The 21,311-nt window shown below is 47.1% G+C and overlaps 1 non-coding gene across 1 annotated transcript; it reads left to right on the forward strand.

The window, feature by feature from the left end:
* Positions 1-677: 677 nt before the first annotated feature.
* On the forward strand, positions 678-796 carry LOC122390828. Its single transcript, XR_006258234.1, has one exon. It is a non-coding gene; the product is annotated as a 5S ribosomal RNA (ribosomal RNA).
* The last annotated feature ends 20,515 nt before the right edge of the window (positions 797-21,311 follow it).

A 21,311-nucleotide genomic window follows, 5' to 3' on the forward strand; every position in this document is an offset into this window, starting at 1 on the left:
CATGAACTAAATTTCAATAAATATCATCAAATGAAATTAATGAACTCACCCTTTGTCGTCTTCTGCAGTCCTACCGACCGCGCCAAATATTGCGGGAGCTGAACACACTCAGACTCGATGCTTTACTGTATTATCGGCAGAGGCCCAAACAAGAACCACAGAGCCAACCGCTCGTAACCACGGTCTCCCTGCCTCTCCCGGGCCGCCGACCGCCCAGCCAGCGCCAGCCCTCGACCCCGCCCGAGGGCCACGCGGCAGGGGCGGCGCCGGGCGCGGCCAGCCGGGGAGGCGCCACGGGCGGCGCCAGGCATGCCACAACGGGCGGTCACAGCCGCCCGTAACATAAGTGCCGCTTTTGTCTCGAGATTTGACGGGGGCCATTTCTCAGTTGTGCCTATTTTCAGTTGCCCTTCTCACTCATGTGTTTGGTGTCATCGTCCTTTACATATTGCCTGCGAGCCATTTGCTTGTTGCGAGCCATTTCCGAGCCATTTGCCTATGGGTACTTGGCAGTGTTTTTGGTGGTCACATAAGCAATGAGACTGAGCAGCGCCATCACTCAAGCCATCCGCTTGGCCAGAGGCAATGACTGTGGTGTTTGAGGCTCGTCAGTGCCAGAGTTGTGACGTCATCTTTTATGTTACAGATAAAGAAGTTGAAGATGGACGGCTCTCGTCGGCAACGATCATACCATGCTGAAAATACCAGTTCCCGTCCGATCACTGAAGTCAAGCAGCATCGGGCCCGGTTAGTACTTGTATGGGTGACCGCCTGGTAACACCGGGTGTCGTTGTCATTTTCGCTTCTTCAATGGTGACCAGTGCCCACTGATGGCTATTTTCCCCCTCACTGTTAATGCTCTTGCGACATGGCCCGTGCCTTGCACACTGTACACGTCTTCTATTTATTAGGACTCGATAAGCTTCTTTTTACATACTGGTTCTAGCTACATGTCATTCGAAACGGGACTGTAACTATCGAAAGACGTTCAACGAATTTGCTTCAGGGGGCCGAGATATCGCTATGTTGCCTAGAAGCAGTGGTATGTCCTCTCCCTTAACCCTCGCCCAACCTATTGGCTTTCTACATACGCGTCGGCCGAGGGGGAGGGGGGTGGCAGGTCTCTCTGTCTCTGTCTCTGTCTCTCTCTCTCTCTCTCTCTCTCTCTCTCTCTCTCTCTCTCTCTCTCTCTTCTTGCACCTCACCCGCCGCCCCCCCCCCCTAGGGGGACGGCGGCACAGGCGGGTCGATCGGAGGGTCGACTCGCCCGACAGCCCGGATGAATTCAATCACCAACGTCGCCGGTCCGCCGAGGACGTCCCCTAGGCTCGGGTCGAGTCCCAGCGGCGGCGTCGCGCAGCTTCGTATGCCGGACACTCGGTCAGCAGGTGGGCCGCGCTGTCCGGCTCGCCGCACGCAGGACAGGTCGCGTCCGCCGCCAGGCCTAGGCGGTGGACGACGTCCCGCGTGAGCGGCGACGCGCCCGTCCGCAACTGGGAGAGGGTGCACGCCTCCCAGCGGGACAGGTCGTTGTGTCCTGGTGTGGGCGCCGGATGGGGGTGGAACGCTGTTGTTCTCGCGTCGACCATCGTTCCTATCCGGCGCCCGATCGCGCTTCTAGCGCTCGCGAGGTCGATTGGGACATCCGGCTGTTCCGCAGCGGTCGCTTCTCCAGCCAGCTGGTCGGCGTACTCATTTCCTTCCAGGCCCGCATGTCCTGGCGCCCACTGGAAGGTGACAGTGGTGCCTCGCTCGCTGAGGGTGTGCAGGCCTTTCCAGATATCGGCGGCCAGGGCGGTCACCTGGCCGGCCGGTCCCCTCTGGAGCTGTTGCAGGCCGGACTTGGAGTCGGTTAACAGGCGGACTGCGCGGACGTGCTCCCGGTCTTCTTCGGGGAGGGAGGTCACCACGGTTAGTGCCTCTCTGATGGCAGTGAGCTCGGCACGCAGGCTGCTGCACAGCGCCGGCCGGGGCCCTGATGCGCTCCTCTCGACCGAGGCAGTGGAGCTGAACTAGGGCACCCGCGCCGCCACACGTCGTCCCCTCTCTTGCCGACCCGTCCGACCAGATGGTAACGTCCGCGGGCGGTAGGAGATCTATGCCCCGGAGCGCCGCCTCTCTGCGCTTGTCGGGGGGGGGGGGGGGGGTCTGAGCGGCGCGTGGACGCGGGCAGGTCCAACACGAAGTGAGCGGGGGTTCTCTCGACCGCCCAGGGCGGGCGGCACTGGTACAGCGCCAGTGGCTCAATCGGCAGCTGCTTCAGCCCGGCTTCGTCGGCGATCCACCGGCCCACCCGCCTGAGACACGGCTTCTTGGTGAGCACCGCGTCCTCGTCGGGCGGCTACGGTGGCGGCCTCCGCGCCGCCTCTGTCTGTGTGCAGTCTCTCCGCCATGCCAGGTGGGCTCGGTACTCGAGTCGGGACCGCACCTCCTTCTCCAGGAGGGTCCTGGCAGGGTCGAGTGCGGGGAGTCTGGCGAGGCGCTGGCACTCCAGTCCGGCCAGCTGCTTCGCGCGCAGTGACAGAGGTGGGAGGTCGGCTTCTGCGAGCAGGGCGTCCGTGCAGGTCAGACGGATGCAGCCGGTGATGAGGCGAGCACACTTGTTCTGCTCGGCCTCCAGTCGCTCCCTGACGGTCGGTGCTGCATGTGTGCCGACTACGGCGGCGCCGTAGTCGAACAGCGCCCGCACGTAGCCGATGTAGGCGGTCTGGAGAGTCCGGCGGTGGCTGCCCCCGGATGTCGCCGACCTGAAGACAAAGATGGCCCGACGAAGACGATACCTACAGGCGATGGCAGGGGGGGGGGTGGCAGGTACGAACCCCCATTCGCTGTTTCGCCCCTGGTTGAGCTAGCGCGTCGCAGAAAAAACGGGCGTGTGCGCCGTTACGAGACGAAGAGATTGCTGCCCAATTCTAACCTTCCAGGCGGTGGGGGAGGCATTTTTTGCCCCCCCCCCTTAGTTTTTCATATATCTCGAGAACTGCTGCGCTGATCGTCACCAAACTTTCAGTACCTTCCCGTGAATAGCTATTGCACATTGTGACCAAAATTTTTTTTCCAAAGGCTATGATAGGTTGGACGCTAATGACGTCAGATTGACGTCATTTCTGTCATTTTCGACCCAAAAAAACGGTTTCCCGAGAAGAGCTGTCAGGCCTACAGCTTTAGAGATACAGAAAAATGTTTCAACATAAAAGGTGTAGAATTTAGAGGGCTACAAAACTGCTGTCTCGGGTTATTGATTTTTATTGATTGAGAGCGAGCGAGAGAGCGAGAGAGCGAGCGAGAGAGAGAGAGCGAGAGAGAGAGAGAGCGAGAGAGAGAGAGAGCGAGAGCGAGAGAGCGAGAGAGCGAGAGAGAGAGCGAGAGAGCGAGAGAGCGAGAGAGAGAGCGAGAGAGCGAGAGAGAGAGAGCGAGAGAGAGCGAGAGAGAGAGCGAGAGAGAGCGAGAGAGAGAGAGCGAGAGAGAGAGAGCGAGAGAGAGCGAGAGAGAGAGAGCGAGAGAGCGAGCGAGCGAGAGCGTGAGCGCGAGAGCGAGAGAGAGCGAGAGCGAGAGAGCGAGAGCGAGAGAGAGCGAGAGAGCGAGAGAGCGAGAGCGAGAGAGAGAGCGAGAAAGAGAGAGAGAGAGCGAGAGAGAGCGAGAGAGCGAGAGAGCGAGAGAGCGAGAGAGAGCGAGAGAGAGAGAGCGAGAGCGAGAGAGCGAGAGCGAGAGAGCGAGAGCGAGAGAGAGCGAGAGAGCGAGAGAGAGCGAGAGAGAGCGAGAGAGAGCGAGAGAGAGCGAGAGAGAGCGAGAGAGAGCGAGAGAGAGAGAGCGAGAGAGAGCGAGAGAGAGCGAGAGAGAGAGCGAGAGAGAGCGAGAGAGAGCGAGAGAGAGAGAGCGAGAGAGAGCGAGAGAGAGAGAGCGAGAGAGAGAGAGCGAGAGAGAGCGAGAGAGAGAGAGAGAGAGAGAGAGAGAGAGAGAGAGAGAGAGAGAGAGAGAGAGAGAGCTTTTTACAGCATTCAAAAGTGTGGAAGGTTTCTTGAAAACAGTCTGATTACTGCAATACATGTCATCATGAACCCCACATATCAAAGTTTACTAAGTCCTAGCACGTCCAGATAAGACTGAGACAATATGCATTTCAAACAGGCAAAAGCATGCAGACACATACAAAAATAACATCAGGTTCTTAAAACCGTGAAGCCCCAATGGCCCTCGTAAGATCTGTGGTAGACTCACACCACGCAACTTTCAATATTCATCTGGTCACGCAATTATTACTGGTGCTGTAAGCATCAGAATGCAATGATAATGATCAATAAATAAACACACACCCACACCAATGTTTTTTAAGGTTTGGCAATTTGATGTTGATTTTTGAAAATAATAGTCATGTTGAGGAACAAAACATGTGAAAAAAAATAGTAAATAATTGACCACCAGCCTGCAGCCTGACGTGTTTGACTGCTAGGCTGTGCCAAACCCCTACTCATTTCCCAAAAGGAATTGTCTTGATTCAAAATAGCTGGTCATTACATACACTTTAAAGTCTGGAGAATAAGATGGAGGTAACATTTTTAACCAAAATGGATTATTAAACCACTAAAATGACATCCTAACCATTAAGGTTGAAAAGTCGTGCTAAGACCCAGCAGGGTATAAGCTGCTGTTTGAACAAAACCAGGCAATGCTATGTGCCAAATTTCTCATTATAAGAAACACTGTGGCCAGGGTCATCTTAACAAACCACATAAATGGTTAAATTAACTATTAAAATATGCCCACATAGCTATTTACCCCTTCAATGGTATGACCTTGATAACATGTGTGTCAACCAATCATGCCAAATTGTGTTTGTTATAGTGATGGCCTGTTCTAGTAATGAATCTCAACCTTATGTATTTTTTGCTAGATTTTGTTTTGAACATTATTTTCTGTCTATTCTTCAGGGAAGAAACAGAAAATACCTAAAACAATGACCAATTTCTAGGAAATTTCAGTGCATTCATCTTCCAATGGCAATATCTTATTAAAAAATAGTCGGATCTGAAAGAAAATAGAAGAGGACACTCTCAGCACTATTCTCATCATGAATCTGCCAGGTATTTGATGCGCATTTGCTTCAAGTAGTGCGCAAATCTGTTTTTTATGGGTCCGTACCCAAATCTGCTATATTTGGGTACGATGATGTCACGTGCGTACCCATTTTTAGCAGGTCCGTACCCATTTTTGGCAGATTTCTGTTAAAAATAGCAGACTGCTAAAATGAAAAATGGCAGATTTTACCACAGTTTCCCCGACTGATCACGCACCATTATTGTCCTGAGGCCCCTCATAAGGTAACCAAAAGTAGAGTGACAGTGACAAAGTAGAGTGACTGTACAGCCCTCTGCAAACTGCGGTCTGCATGGTAGGTATTCTTTTTTCGACAAAACCGATAATAACTCAAGGCATGTCCATAAAGTTAGCGTCGTATTCGTATTCGGATTCAAATTCGAGTAATGATTTCGCTCAAAATTGGCATACAGATAGCCCATGGCACGCTGAGTTCGAAAATGGTGATCTTTTTTCCTAGGTCAAACCGTTTGACCTTGAGAGGTCAAAATACTGCGTACCCTGTAGAATCTTTGTTTGTGGTCCGATTTGAAAAATTCGACCACCAGTGTGTTCGTCTCATCGAGAAGCAGTAGCACATTAAAAAAAAATCCGAGGTCAAGGTCATAGGTCCAGGTCAAGGTCACTTTAAAAATCGCCGTACCCTATAAAATCTTCATTTTTGGAGCTATCGGAAAATTTCGGCCACCACTGTGTTCGTCTCATCGAGAAGCAGTAGCACATTCAAAAAAATCCGAGTTCAAGGTCATAGGTCAAGGTCAAGGTCACTTTAAACGTTAATTTTAGTCCCCGTACTTTATAAAATCTTCATTTTTGGAGCTATCGGAAAATTTCGGCCACCACTGTGTTCGTCTCATCGAGAAGCAGTAGCACATTCAAAAAAATCCGAGGTCAAGGTCATAGGTCAAGGTCAAGGTCACTTTAAACGTTAATTTTAGTCCCCGTACTTTATAAAATCTTCATTTTTGGAGCTATCGGAAAATTTCGGCCACCACTGTGTTCGTCTCATCGAGAAGCAGTAGCAAATTCAAAAAAATCCGAGGTCAAGGTCATAGGTCAAGGTCAAGGTCACTTTAAACGTTAATTTTAGTCCCCGTACTTTATAAAATCTTCATTTTTGGAGCTATCGGAAAATTTCGGCCACCACTGTGTTCGTCTCATCGAGAAGCAGTAGCACATTCGAAAAATCCGAGGTCAAGGTCATAGGTCAAGGTCAAGGTCACTTTAAACGTTAATTTTAGACCCCGTACCCTATAAAATCTTCATTTTTGGAGCTATCGGAAAATTTTGGCCACCACTGTGTTCGTCTCATCGAGAAGCAGTAGCACATTAAAAAAATCCGAGGTCAAGGTCATAGGTCAAGGTCAATGTCACTTTAAACGTTAATTTTAGTCCCCGTACCCTATAAAATCTTCATTTTTGGAGCTATCGGATTTTATAGGGTACGGGGACTAAAATTAACGTTTAAAGTGACCTTGACCTTGACCTATGACCTTGACCTCGGATTTTTTCGAATGTGCTACTGCTTCTCGATGAGACGAACACAGTGGTGGCCGAAATTTTCAAATCGGACCATAAACAAAGATTCTACAGGGTACGGGGACTAAAATTAACGTTTAAAGTGACCTTAACCTTGACCTATGACCTTGACCTCGGATTTTTTCGAATGTGCTACTGCTTCTCGATGAGACGAACACAGTGGTGGCCGAAGTTTTCAAATCGGACCATAAACAAAGATTCTACAGGGTACGGGGACTAAAATTAACGTTTAAAGTGACCTTGACCTTGAACTATGACCTTGACCTCGGATTTTTTTAATGTGCTACTGCTTCTCGATGAGACGAACACAGTGGTGGCCGAAATTTTCTGATAGCTCCCAAAATGAAGATTTTATAGGGTACGGGGACTAAAATTAACGTTTAAAGTGACCTTGACCTTGACCTATGACCTTGACCTCGGATTTTTCAAATGTGCTACTGCTTCTCGATGAGACGAACACAGTGGTGGCCGAAATTTTCAAATCGGACCATAAACAAAGATTCTACAGGGTACGGGGACTAAAATTAACGTTTAATGTGACCTTGACCTTGACCTATGATCTTGACCCCAGATTTTTTTGAATGTGCTACTGCTTCTTGATGAGACGAACACAGTGGTGGCCAAAATTTTCCGATAGCTCCAAAAATGAAGATTTTATAGGGTACGGGGACTAAAATTAACGTTTAAAGTGACCTTGACCTTGACCTATGACCTTGACCTCGGATTTTTTTAATGTGCTACTGCTTCTCGATGAGACGAACACAGTGGTGGCCGAAATTTTCCAATCGGACCATAAACAAAGATTCTACATGGTACGGGGACTAAAATTAACGTTTAAAGTGACCTTGACCTTGACCTATGACCTTGACCTCGGAATTTTTCAAATGTGCTACTGCTTCTCGATGAGACGAACACAGTGGTGGCCGAAATTTTACGATAGCTCCAAACATGAAGATTTTATAGGGTACGGGGACTAAAATTAACGTTTAAAGTGACCTTGACCTTGACCTATGACCTTGACCTCGGATTTTTTCGAACGTGCTACTGCTTGTCGATGAGACGAACACAGTGGCGGCCGAAATTTTCCGATAGCTCCAAAAATGAAGATTGTATAGGGTACGGGGACTAAAATTAACGTTTAAAGTGACCTTGACCTTGACCTATGACCTTGACCTTAGATTTTTTCGAATGTGCTACTGCTTCTTGATGAGACGAACACAGTGGTGGCCGAAATTTTCAAATCGGACCATAAACAAAGATTCTACAGGGTACGGAGACTAAAATTAACGTTTAAAGTGACCTTGACCTTGAACTATGACCTTGACCTCGGATTTTGTTTGAATGTGCTACTGCTTCTCGGATGAGACGAACACAGTGGTGTCCGAAATTTTCAAATCGGACCATTAACAAAGATTCTACATGGTACGGGGACTAAAATTAACGTTTCAAGTGACCTTGACCTTGACCTATGACCTTGACCTCGGATTTTTTTGAATGTGCTACTGCTTCTCGATGAGACGAACACAGTGGTGGCCGAAATTTTCAAATCGGACCATAAACAAAGATTCTACAGGGTACGGGGACTAAAATTAACGTTTAAAGTGACCTTGACCTTGACCTATGACCTTGACCTCGGATTTTTTTAAATGTGCTACTGCTTCTCGATGAGACGAACACAGTGGTGGCCGAAATTTTCCGATAGCTCCAAAAATGAAGATTTTATAGGGTACGGGGACTAAAATTAATGTTTAAAGTGACCTTGACCTTGACCTATGATCTTGACCTCGGATTTTTCAAATGTGCTACTGCTTCTCGATGAGACGAACACAGTGGTGGCCGAAATTCTCAAATCGGACCATAAACAAAGATTCTACAGGGTACGGGGACTAAAATTAACGTTTAAAGTGACCTTGATCTTGACCTACGACCTTGACCTCGGATTTTTTCAAATGTGCTACTGCTTCTCGATGAGACGAACACAGTGGTGGCCGAAATTTTCAAATCGGACCATAAACAAAGATTCTACAGGGTACGGGGACTAAAATTAACGTTTAAAGTGACCTTGACCTTGACCTATGACCTTGACCTCGGATTTTTCGAATGTGCTACTGCTTCTCGATGAGACGAACACAGTGGTGGCCGAAATTTTCCGATAGCTCCAAAAATGAAGATTTTATAAAGTACGGGGACTAAAATTAACGTTTAAAGTGACCTTGACCTTGACCTATGACCTTGACCTCGGATTTTTTTGAATGTGCTACTGCTTCTCGATGAGACGAACACAGTGGTGGCCGAAATTTTCAAATCGGACCATAAACAAAGATTCTATAGGGTACGGGGACTAAAATTAACGTTTAAAGTGACCTTGACCTTGACCTATGACCTTGACCTCGGATTTTTTCGAATGTGCTACTGCTTCTCGATGAGACGAACACAGTGGTGGCCGAAATTTTCAAATCGGACCATAAACAAAGATTCTATAGGGTACGGGGACTAAAATTAACGTTTAAAGTGACCTTGACCTTGACCTATGACCTTGACCTCGGATTTTTTCGAATGTGCTACTGCTTCTCGATGAGACGAACACAGTGGTGGCCGAAATTTTCAAATCGGACCATAAGCAAAGATTCTACAGGTACGGGGACTAAAATTAACGTTTAAAGTGACCTTGACCTTGAACTATGACCTTGACCTCGGATTTTTTTTTGAATGTACTACTGCTTCTCGATGAGACGAACACAGTGGTGGCCGAAATTTTCCAATCGGACCATAAACAAAGATTCTACAGGGTACGGGGACTAAAATTAACGTTTAAAGTGACCTTGACCTTGACCTATGACCTTGACCTCGGATTTTTTTATTGTGCTACTGCTTCTCGATGAGACAAACACAGTGGTGGCCGAAATTTTTCGATAGCTCCAAAAATGAAGATTTTATAGGGTACGGCGATTTTTAAAGTGACCTTGACCTTGACCTATGACCTTGACCTCGGATTTTTTTAATGTGCTACTGCTTCTCGATGAGACGAACACACTGGTGGTCGAATTTTTCAAATCGGACCATAAACAACAAAGATTCTACAGGGTACGCAGTATTTTGACCTCAAGGTCAAACGGTTTGACCTAGGAAATAAAGGTCACCATTTTCGAACTCAGCGTGCCATGGGCTATCTGTATGCCAACTTTGAGCGAAATCATTACACGAATTTGAATCCGAATACGAATACGACGCTAACTTTATGGACATCTCAAAGGCTCTGTTATCAGTCGGTCGGATCTCATTGCATATAGATGCGCCATGCTTCACTCCTTCGATTGGTTCTATCACTGAACAAAGTCCTAGGCCTAGTGTAGCAACAAAATGCAAAAGTTTGTTTTGGGGGCAAATATAAACTTTTGTGTGTTGTTGCTAAACTAGATGAAAAATGTATACCAAAATAAGCCCAATCTAATGTGCGGAGCCTCGCGCGTCTTCCCGTTACGATTTCCGAGTGACCGTTAGCATAGCATTCGCGTTATCCTCGGTTTTGTGGGGAAAAGAATACCTACCACGCAGTTTGCAGAGGGCTGTACCTTCTATAGATGGCCTTGCTCACAACACACTCAGGATCAACACTATCAGCTGCCGTATTTCTCCAAATGCCAGGTATTTTCAGGGAATATTCCCTGAACATTGAGTGAATGGTGTATCACAAATCACAGGTGAGGTAATAAAGAAAATATCAACAAGAAACAGTAAAAGTTAGCATGACAAAAATACAACTTACCTTTGCGTGGCGATTCAAGTTGGTCTTGGAAGAAGCTGAGACGATGACAACTTTGTGGCAGATCTTGCATTTGTACTTGAAGTTGTCAAGGTGTTCGAAAAGAGTCAGGGCAGCAGAACACGGAGCACGAGAAGACATAATGAAAAGTAAAGAGAATCAGTAGAAATAAAACCAACAAACTAAATTATCCATGATAGATATCAATTTTGACGCCAACACCACGTGGTGCGCCGCGCACGCCGCGCACGTGCGCCAAAGAAAATATCAACCAAGGTCATCGCCAAACCAAGGTCAGGGCTATGCCGAATGCCACCCCATATCTCCGTAACGAACTTGGCGCACTCGGATAGTGTTCGAAATTTGTGACGCTTACTAGTTGCTATGGCGACCGGGCAGTACCTAGGCTTTTCATTCGTCAACAAGTGCTCGCGATCACGCTTTTGAACACAGTCTTTATGCGTCAGTTTGTGAGACGCGTCATATCTGAAACATATTTTGTGAGGCTCCAAATCCATTCAATTCATCTCCTTCAAGAGAAGTGTTTTGTATTATTTTCGATATCTTTTTTGGGCTTAATTGCTAGCTCTATTCATCGTATCTTGCGTGAGTATTATCCGTTCTCATCATCTTCCAGTGTACCTAGTACCTACTAGAACTGGATCAGCTCAGCTCAGCTAAATCAGCTCAGCTAAATCAGCCCAGCTCAATCAGCTCAGCTCAATCAGCTCAGCTCAATCAGCTCAGCTCAGCTCAGCTCAGCTCAGCTCAAGCTCATTCAGCTCAGCTCAAGCCCATTCAGCTCAGCTCAGACAGCAGCTCAGCTCAATGCATTACTGAGCCGGCTCAGCTCACAGCTCATCAATTTGGCAAAATGTTGAGCCAGCTCATGAGCTGAGCTGATTTTCGAGCCGGCTCAACTGAGCTGATCACAAGTCTGCAGTCATAATCTTCATGATGATATTCCTCACTACGCTTAACTATCTTAAAGGGACCCTCCCACCTTAACATTAGATTTGAGTTGAGATAGCCAAAATGGGGTCCCTGGCTCACAATTACCGGTTTCGGCACTCACAACATCGAGAAATGCCTTAAATCGGAAATATTGAATTTCAAAATTGCAGCATTTTGATTCAGAGGGGCTAATGCATTGGAATACCCCTCTGAATGTGTGACGTCAGTGCAGATATCTAACGATTTTTAAATGTTTGACTAAAACATTTTGTAGCACGCGGTGGTATATGCTATTTGCGCGCAACACCTGCCGCAAACGCCGCACTTCTAAAATAAAGTCGCTAGAAACAGCGGAGATCCCAAAAAAGTAAACAAAAGTAAAAGTCTAATATCTTGAAAACCGATGAATATTTTTCGGTGAAATTTGGTATATATTCGTTTTCGCTCTTTCTGAACCGAGCGACATCACTTTCATGCCATTTCATAAACTTTTTTGAAGGTGGGAGGGTCCCTTTAAATAAATTATATTTGTTGAAAATACTTGAGGTTTGATAGTAAATAGAAACTGAAAATGGTTCAGAATTGATAAATAAGCAAATATTTTATTGTATCGGTACTCTAGGACCTTGCCGCTTTTTTTCCAGAGGCATTAAGAGGAACAGAAAGAGGACGTTTTTGCGGGAACATACCGACACCCTTATTATCAGCATTTTGATCTATAAAATGATACAGATTTCTTTAGCCAGTCTTACTGGCAAACTCATGAGTTGTAGATGGTCATGCCTGTGCTGAAAAGTTGGGCCCAGCTTCATCCATGTTTTTATTTTGGTAATTTTTGTCTTTATATACTCCCACTGTGCATTCCTGTGTTAATGTTAAACATATAAACTTTTACGTTTTAAAAACCAGTTCGGAAATCAAAATGATGCTACAGTTAAAACTTATTTTGAATTGCATCGGATAAGTATTTCATTTTTGCATTGATAGCATGGTGACAAAGTCACCCCATGTGGCCTGCAATTCACTTGGAAGAATCGCCACCAATAATTTTAGCTAAATTAAGTGACAAATGCCAGTTTTGTTGGATATGCTAACTTAACAGCCTTGTCATGATCAACCATACCAAATTTCAGCATCGCAGTTGGTCTAGAACATGGTTAGATAATAAAAAGTTCAGACCTCTTCAAATTTGACAATTTCAATGGCTCAGATAAAAGGGAGCCCTGTTAAGTATTTAGTGGTAATTTATCTCTCAACATTGGTTATGTTGGAAGGCCCATCAATTATCTTTCATTTGTGCATAAAAATTTATTACATTCTTCGTAAAATATCACTGGAGATCACCCTAAAGCATTTTTTGAGAAGCATGGCAAAGTCAACCAGCAAGGCAAAGTCACCCCCGTTTACGGTACTGGTTCTATCTAAAAAGTTAATTGTTTTCAAAACGGGCTTCGCTGAGGAAAACTAAATATTATAACCAAATATTTCGGCTTTATTGATCAGCCTTGTTCACTGGTTTGAAATACATTTTTCTCAAAAACATGACCTAAAAATTCAAATATTCATATCGTGCCGTCAGTGATGACGATCTTCTAGCTTACAAAAAACCGAACAAATGAATCGTGGTGAAACACATTTCAAGGCACACTGTAACAGGCAAACGCACACATGTTCCTGTCTCAACGCAATGTCCCAAATAGGGCTGATGGTGACCTTTCCGACCCCCCTGTTCATTGACGAATTGTGCACCTTAATCTCCAGTGCCTCACGGATAGTCCTACGCTTCCAGTTTCTTTCAACTGCCAATGTTTTCGCGTCTCTTGGATTTAATGATTTGTTGCATGAGTAGGCATGCTGAGCTGTTGCTGACGTGACGTACTGGTTCTAGCTACATGTCATTCGAAACGGGACTGTAACCATCGAAACACGTTCAACGAATTTGCTTCAGGGGGCCGAGATATCGCAATGTTGCCAAAAAGCAGTGGTATGTCTTCTCCCTTCACCCTCGCCGAACCTATTGGCTTTCTACATACGCGTCGGCCGAGGGGGGAGAGGTGGCAGGTACAGGAACCCGCAGTTGCTACTGTACACATATATTACCAATTTAGAATTGCGCTATTATTTGCTAAGTGCCGGCCATTGGAGAAAGGAAATGTAGCGCAAATTATGGAGGAATAACACATGTTTGCTCCTAGCACGTATGTTTGGTATAATTCCTCTTACCGCAACAGATATTCTTCCAAAACTACAATCGTGCTATTTTTCCGCGCCGGTTGCCTCCCCAGAGCCCGTCCTTGGTATCGCCTTATAGCTTCCGTTCCCGCTACGTGAATGAAAGTCACGTGACTACTACAGGTTTGCGCTCAGTACTAACACACCTAGCCCGAGGGCCGGTCCGTAGCGGGGAGGGGTAGAACGCCTGAGCTCCAGCGCAGTGGAGGTGGTGGTGGCCCGTATCATAAAGAGGCAACCGTAAGCAGAACTACAATTGCCGCAGTATAAGATTATGATCAAGTTTTCTTTAAATGTATTGATTGACAAGAAAGTGCAATGCTTATCCGATATAATAAAACGGTGTCCAAGGCCTTGGAAGAACTATAAAACATATTCAGCAACGTATAAATTTGTGATACAGGTTATGACCTTTCACCTTGCCTCTGGGGAGGACCGCTCAGGAAGCCACATACCGAGCGAATCGAGGCCTCGCAGCGCGGCGGCAGAGGAGGTGGATAAACCATCGCCAGATCTTTCGGTTACTTATGTTTCCAGAAGAAGGAGGGGGGGGGTGGAGGGTGAGGGCTGTTTTCAACCCACTCACCAATCCTTTCCTTATTAACTTATCCCTCGCACGACCAGGCCATTTCTCATAACACGAACGACCAGGGGGGGGGGGGTTGTTACGACCCCCCCTGGCGTTTCGAAACGTAAGGTCGTAGAGCTTAGCGGAAAAAACCAACGGATTGCTCTCAACGAGATCTCGCGATTGGTGGTATATTTTTTGGTCCTAGGTCAACATTTGACCTACTTTTGACCGGTCAAAGGTCAAATTTTCGGAGAAATAGACTTTTTCAACTTTCGGCGGCGATTGCGGCAAAACGGTGGGAGATATCGACTTGAAACCTTCACTATCGTGTTCCTTGATCAATTCTCTATCGTTTGGTATGTATTTCGTTTCCCTAGCTCTAAAAATGGCGCGTTGGGAGCGCCGGAAGTCGGCAAGGTCACAGTCGGCGACAGAAATTCGAAAAATCAAAATTTAAATTTTTGAAATCTGATTGTATTTTTGGATTTGGGAGGTCCATTTGCTCCCTATAGAAGCTAATATTGCTGCATATTCCCATTGAGGTGACAAGAATTAGCAAAATAGTGGTTCGGGCGCTTTTCAAAAATAGTACCGGACGCTGTTCCTCTTGTGACGTCATAACTCCGTGACCTGACCTGACCCGGTCAATTTTCTTGCACCACACGATAGCCAATGCTTGCCCCAACATGCATGGGAAGTTTCATCATGATCCATCAAACAATGTGGGTATCACCGGCAGAAAACCTAGGGATTCGGCGCACACGTTTGGTAACTGTCGGCCGGAGGCTGTACCTCTTATGACGTCATAACTCCGTGACCTGACATGACCCGATCAATTTTTTTTTCGGCAAAAGATGCGCAAAGGTTGCCCCAGAGGGTATTGAAAATTTCAGCCCGCTACGACAAGCCGTTTAGCGTGCACTTCGAAAAAACCTCAGGGGGGGTTGATACAACCCCCCCCCTAGGCGTTCTAGGGTTATAGCTTACCGAAAAAATGCAACACAATGGTGGCCGTCACGAGATGTAGCGAAGAGTGCCTCAGCCACACCGGTTTTGAGTAAACTTTAAGCATTGGAATTCAGGCCAGTGATCCTGAAGCATTATTTTATTTTTGTCGTGCATAAGCTGGGATGACGTGGTCCAAGCTAATTGCGAAAAAAAAACGGTTTTAGTTTCAGAACATTTATGAGGCTAGTCGCGCCAAATAGTATACGTTTGTTGTAAAATGTCAAATAGAATGTTGACGTGCTATCCAGATGATGGAATTTATTTGACACAAGAAGTCAAAAAGTGGCATCGTTATAGTCTGTTCCATATCATGCTTGCAGTCGGTGTTTCTTCGGTAGATCTCTCCTCCGCTCAAGAATTTGCGTCTTAAAATGTAAAAACTGAATATACAGAAATCACGCACTGCTTTTAGCAGGGAACTTCGGCTGCAAGCTTGAAACGGAACAGAGTATAGTCATCCTGCATACCCATAAATCGATTCGTCACCTTGGTTCGAGCTCAATAGTTCTTTTCGCGGATGATCGGTTTCGTTTTCTTTTTTTTTGGGGGGGGGGGACAGTTTATGAGCCAGTAACCATCCTCCCCAGTCCCCCAAACAACAATTGTTGACAAATACTGTGATGGCCTAAAAAATGCCCTCAATTGTGTAACGTAGGGAAGAATGAGGTAAGTTGAGCCGCTTTTGTTTTTCGTAAGCTACAGGCTAATTTACTGATCATTTTTCTGCGTTTACGGGTTGGACGGACAGAGTGGTCATTGCGCATGTAATGGTGGCCAGAAATGTTTCATACCGCTTATTTTTATACTGAAAGGCTACGTCTAAAATCATCTTGCACGTTGCTCAGCTTACCCCATGGGCGGGGTAAGTTGTGACACGTCGTGGGGAAAGTTGAGCATGGATAGAAAAAGCGAACCTCTTCTTTTCCCGGGCGCGGCGAAGAGTGGGCTCTTTTATTTACTCCATGGCATACATACTTATGGCAAAGTTTTTTTCCTCCAAAAAGTGACTGTTTTAAGCCTTCCAATAACTCGTCAAGTTTTTTATCACGGAAGAAATCATTTTATCCTTCAGATAATCTGCAAATCACTTACAACTTGTGTAATCAACAAAGAAAAACAATTTCCTACCATTTTTATTCAGCAGAAACAAGCGCAGCTCAGTTTGGTTTTCGACAGCGGAGATAACAATGGCTTATCCGGCTCATCTTCCCCCAGGTGAAAATGGCTCATCATGCCCCACCCGTGGCCATTATCGATTAATGACACCCGCTAAGGAAAATAGCCATGCACGGCAGATAACAACCATCTCATTTTAAAGGCAAAACATGTCTTAGTTATCAGGGGCGATACCACATGTTACCGGGTGCTAAGCGTGAGAACGTTGCCGTCTCACGTGAAAGACCGCAGCATCGTAAGCCAACGGCACATGGAAGCTCAAGTAAATTAGCGCCATAGGAGCTGAGAAACATGGGGTGGCTAAACTTGCCCCTTGGCTCATCTTACCTCACTCTCCCCTATTTGGGGCTCTCAACCTTGATTCGTTAAAGTTATTTGTCTGTTCATTATAAAAGCTGTCAAATTTGCCGTATCATTGAACTCTTATTGAGTTTGTATTTCACACTTATCTAAAATGAACAATTTTGTCACTGGTTTCTTTTATGAATGGAATTGGATGGTCGCATGAATGAACGAATGAATAGCTCCATTTGAGCATCAGCTGAAATCAGTCCTAAAATTTAATCTACCAGTCTGCAACGAAAAGGTTTAAAAACCAGTGCAAGTTAGGTGCAGTTTCTAATCTATGCCGTTTTTTATTAAGTGTCTCATAGCTCATAGGCGTAGGAACAGGGGGGGGCCAGGTGGGCAAGTGCCCACCCACTTTTCGAGGTGGGTGGGCCAACCATGTGTTTTGGCCCACCCACTTTTTACTCGGGCCCCTCGTCTCGATTTGAGAGGACGTCGTCACCTTCCAGAATCTCGGTAAAAATAAGTTCCACGAATCCCCACGCACGGACTCCAAGGGGCCGTGATGGATCCAAGGAGGCCCTCTGTTCATACTTGTCAGTCGAAGCCCCTGAGACTGATGGCCTGAGAGGCCCTAGTGGATCTGAGGAGGCCCCAATTTCCACACTAGTCTGGGGAGGCCCCTGACACTGGCGGTCTGGGAGGCCCCTCTATCCACACTTGTCAGAGGTCTGAGACTGGTGGTCTGGGAGGCCCCTCCATCCACACTAGTCAGAATAAATTTAGGCCCCTGACACTGGCGGTCTAGCAGAGGCCCCCTACCCTCACTAGTCAGAGGAGGCCCCTCTATCCTCAATAGTCATAAGAGGCCCCTGAGACTGATGGTCTGGGAGGCCTATCCATCTACACAGTAGTCAGAGGAGGCCCCTGAGACTGATGACCTGAGAGGCCCTTATAATCACACCAGGCAGAAGAGGCCCATGATACTGATGGACTGAGAGGCCCTTCTATTTATACTGGCCACAGGAGACCCCCAAAATTTTCGGTCTGGGAGGTCCCTCAATCCGGCACCAGTCAGAAGAGTCCCCTGAGACTGATGGCCTGGGAAGCCCTTATATTCACACTAGGCAGAGGAGGCCCCTGAGACTGATGGTATGAGAGGCCCTCATATTCACACCAGTCAGAAGAGGCCCCCGAGGCTGATGGCTGTGAGGCCGCTTCTGTTCATATAACTGGCCACTGGAGGCCCCTGAAACCGGTGGTCTGGGAGGGCCCTCTATCCACACTAGTCAGAAGAGGCCCCTGAGACCGATGGTCTGAGAGGCTCTTATATTCATACTGGCCACAAGAGGCCCCTGAGACTGATATTCAGAGAGGTCCACTCCTAATGAGTCTGAGGGGGCCCTCTATCCACATTTACACTTTTCTAGGGAGGCCCCCGAGACTGATGGTCTGAGAGGCCCTTTTATATATACTGTCCACAGGAGCCCCCTGAGATTAATGGTCTGAGAGGCTCTTCTATTTATACTAACCAGAGGAGGCCCCTAGGATTGATGGTCTAACAGGCCCTTCTATTTATACTAGCCAGAGGAGGCCCATGAGACTGATGGTCTGAGAGGCCCTTCTATTCAAACTAGGCAGATGAGGCCCCTGATAATGATAGTCCGAAGAGCCATGCGGCGGCAACTGACCGTGGCCATATTTCGGCTCGGTAGGGCCCCACAGAGCTCATGAGAGCAGAGCACCTCAAGGGCTCCTAAGTAGACACGCTTATCCCCACGTGCCACGCCGGCTTCTGAAGGCTCCTCGTAGGCATCTAAGGGCCCTTTCCGGCCTCTAACGACTCCACCCGCCTGTGATGGCTCCACACCAGTGTTTATGAGCGCCACACAGCGGCGCCTTTGAGGGTCATAGGGGAAGCCGGGGGAAGCCCGGCATAGTAAGCTCTTTTTCATTTTTATTACATACCGTACGTGCTGTATAAAATGTTGATATCCTGTTAGCTAGCTAAGTTCATTGGCCGTGTCTTCCCAAAAAGTCGGTTTCGTGGAATAAGTATAAGGCTGATGATCCGGGAGTGCTCTTAAATAATGTCTCGAGAATAATGTCTCGAGACAAATACTAAGAATTTGTGTTACGCATGGATTTTGGCTGTCTCATGTGTCTCATCTACTTGTCTGACTAGCATGTCATTTTAAGTATATCATTTGTGTGATATAAATCCTGTACTTATTTATACCTATTGTGTCAACAAACGAAACATGGCGCAGCCGGCAGGATTTCCATTAGTAAAATGTAACGTAAGATAGTAAAAAAAAAGCAAAAGACACGATTAGGTACGAGAAATATTCACAACAAAGCAAGCAAGCAAGCAAAGCAGCAAGCAACCAAGTGTATAGGTATGAAGCGAATATTTCAACAAAAGAAAAGAAACAAGCATATCCAGTACAAGTAAAAGTAAAAAGTCAAGCAAGCAAGAGAAACAGTAAAAAGCAAGAAATCAAGAGAAGCAAGAAAAGCAAACAGAGAGCACCTGGCATCCAAGAGCCAATCATGCCTGGTTCGTTTAAGCCACCAGATAACTTCGATTTTACATCGCCAGATCAGTGGCCTGCCTGGAGAGAACGCTTCAAGCGATACAGACTAGCGTCAGCTCTGCACAAAGAAGATGAAGAAATTCAAGTATCAGCACTCATCTACAGCATGGGACCCGAAGCCGAGGGCGTAGTGCAATCTTTCGTAGGTGAAGCAAACACTTTTGCAGCAGTGATAGATAAGCTGGATGGATACTTCATTCCGAAGCGAAACCACATCGCCGAAAGACAGTGCTTTGAACAGCGCAACCAAGCGGAATGGGAGTCCAATGAGCAATACATCCGTGCCCTGTTCACGCAAGCTGATAAATGTGACTTCGCCGATAAGCAGGAGCGTCTAAGGGACCGGTTATTGGCTGGGATGAAAGACAAGGAACTTTCAAAGAAGGTTCAGCTTAAGGCGCTGGAAGAGGCTGTTACTCTCGATACAGTTATACAGATGCTAAGAAACACGGACATCATTGAGGGTGACACCAGATCAAAGGAACCAATCGGGAGTGTTCAAAGAGTGTACCAAACTCATTATCAAAAGAGACAAAAAGCACACAAAGGGCATGAGCAACAGAAGAGATTCCAGCCAAGATACAAGCCAAACCAAAACAGAGCAAACATAAGTACAAGCACGACCTGCAAATACTGCGGGCGCGCAAGACACGACAGTCCCAGTGAGTGTCCGGCCCGTGGAAGAACGTGTGCCAAGTGTGGGAGGCGAGACCACTTTGCCGCAGTGTGTCTCTCAAAAGCTCCCGGTCATGTCACTGAGACAAGTGCATCACCGCCGACAGAGCAAAGCGAGAAGATGACATTTTTAGGAGAAACAGAAAGTGGCGGCGTATCAGATTGGCGGGTGCAGCTGGCTGTCCACGGAGAGCAGTGCTCCTTTAAAGCTGACAGCGGTGCCGACGTAAACGTGCTTACCCGACGTCAGTTCCTGGCTTTCAAGGATCCAGTTCAGCTGAAACCAGCCGATAGAAAGCTGCAGAGTGTGGGACACGCACTGGATATCGTCGGCATGTTCAGCGCTGACATCTCATACAAAGGGATGCTACTGAAGCAGGAGGCCTTCTATGTCGTTGACACATGTGAGAACCTGCTATCACGAGAGACCTGTTCCAAGCTGGGAATTCTGAGATTCGTAGACGGCATTCAGCAGAGCGTCTACGGAGAAATCGGCCTGATGAAAACTCAACCAGTCAAGCTGGAGGTGTCTGCAGAGGCAAAGCCATGTGCTGTCACGTCGGCGCGGAAGGTTCCGATCCCTCTCATGAAGCCTGTTGAAGATGAGCTGCTCAGAATGGAGGAAGCGGGCATCATCAGACCCGTCACGTGCCCAACAGAGTGGTGCTCCCCGATGGTGCCTGTCAGGAAAGCTGGAGGGAAGGTCAGGATCACAGTCGACTACAAGCACTTGAATAAAGCAGTAAAACGGGAAATATTTCCCATACCGACTCTGGAACAGCTCACATCAAAGCTCAGCGGAGCAACGCTGTTCTCAAAGCTAGACGCGGTCTCCGGATTCTATCAGCTCCCATTAGACGAGGAGAGCTCTCTGCTGACTACATTCATTACCCCGTTTGGAAGAAAGGCCTTTCTCCGCCTACCGATGGGGCTCAACATGGCTCCGGAATGCTTCCAACGAAAAATGGAAGAGACTCTCAAAGATTTACCAGGAGTTATCTGCTACATGGATGACATCATGTGCTTCGGTGACGAGGAGAGCCATGACGCGCGGTTGAAAGCCGTGATGGAACGCATCGAAGCCTCTGGTCTCAAGCTAAACCAGTCGAAATGCGTGATCCGTCAGTCTAGCGTCCTCTTCCTGGGAATGAAGATTTCTCAGGAGGGACTGCAAGTCGACCCAGAGAAGCTGGAAGCAATCCGAGCTCTAGAAGCACCGGCAAACACAAAGCAACTGCGATCACTCCTGGGGATGATCAATCATCTTAGCAGGTTCGTTCCGCGCGTGCAGGAAACACTGAAGCCACTGAATGAGCTCCTCAGAACAAATACAGCATGGAACTGGTCGTATCCGCAAGAAAAAGCACTTGCAGAGGTAAAGAATCTGCTGACACAGGCACCCGTGCTGGCATTC

The sequence above is a fragment of the Amphibalanus amphitrite genome, unplaced genomic scaffold (assembly GCF_019059575.1).
Source record: "Amphibalanus amphitrite isolate SeventyFive unplaced genomic scaffold, NRLGWU_Aamphi_draft 000411F_arrow, whole genome shotgun sequence".
Classification (NCBI taxonomy): domain Eukaryota; kingdom Metazoa; phylum Arthropoda; class Thecostraca; order Balanomorpha; family Balanidae; genus Amphibalanus; species Amphibalanus amphitrite.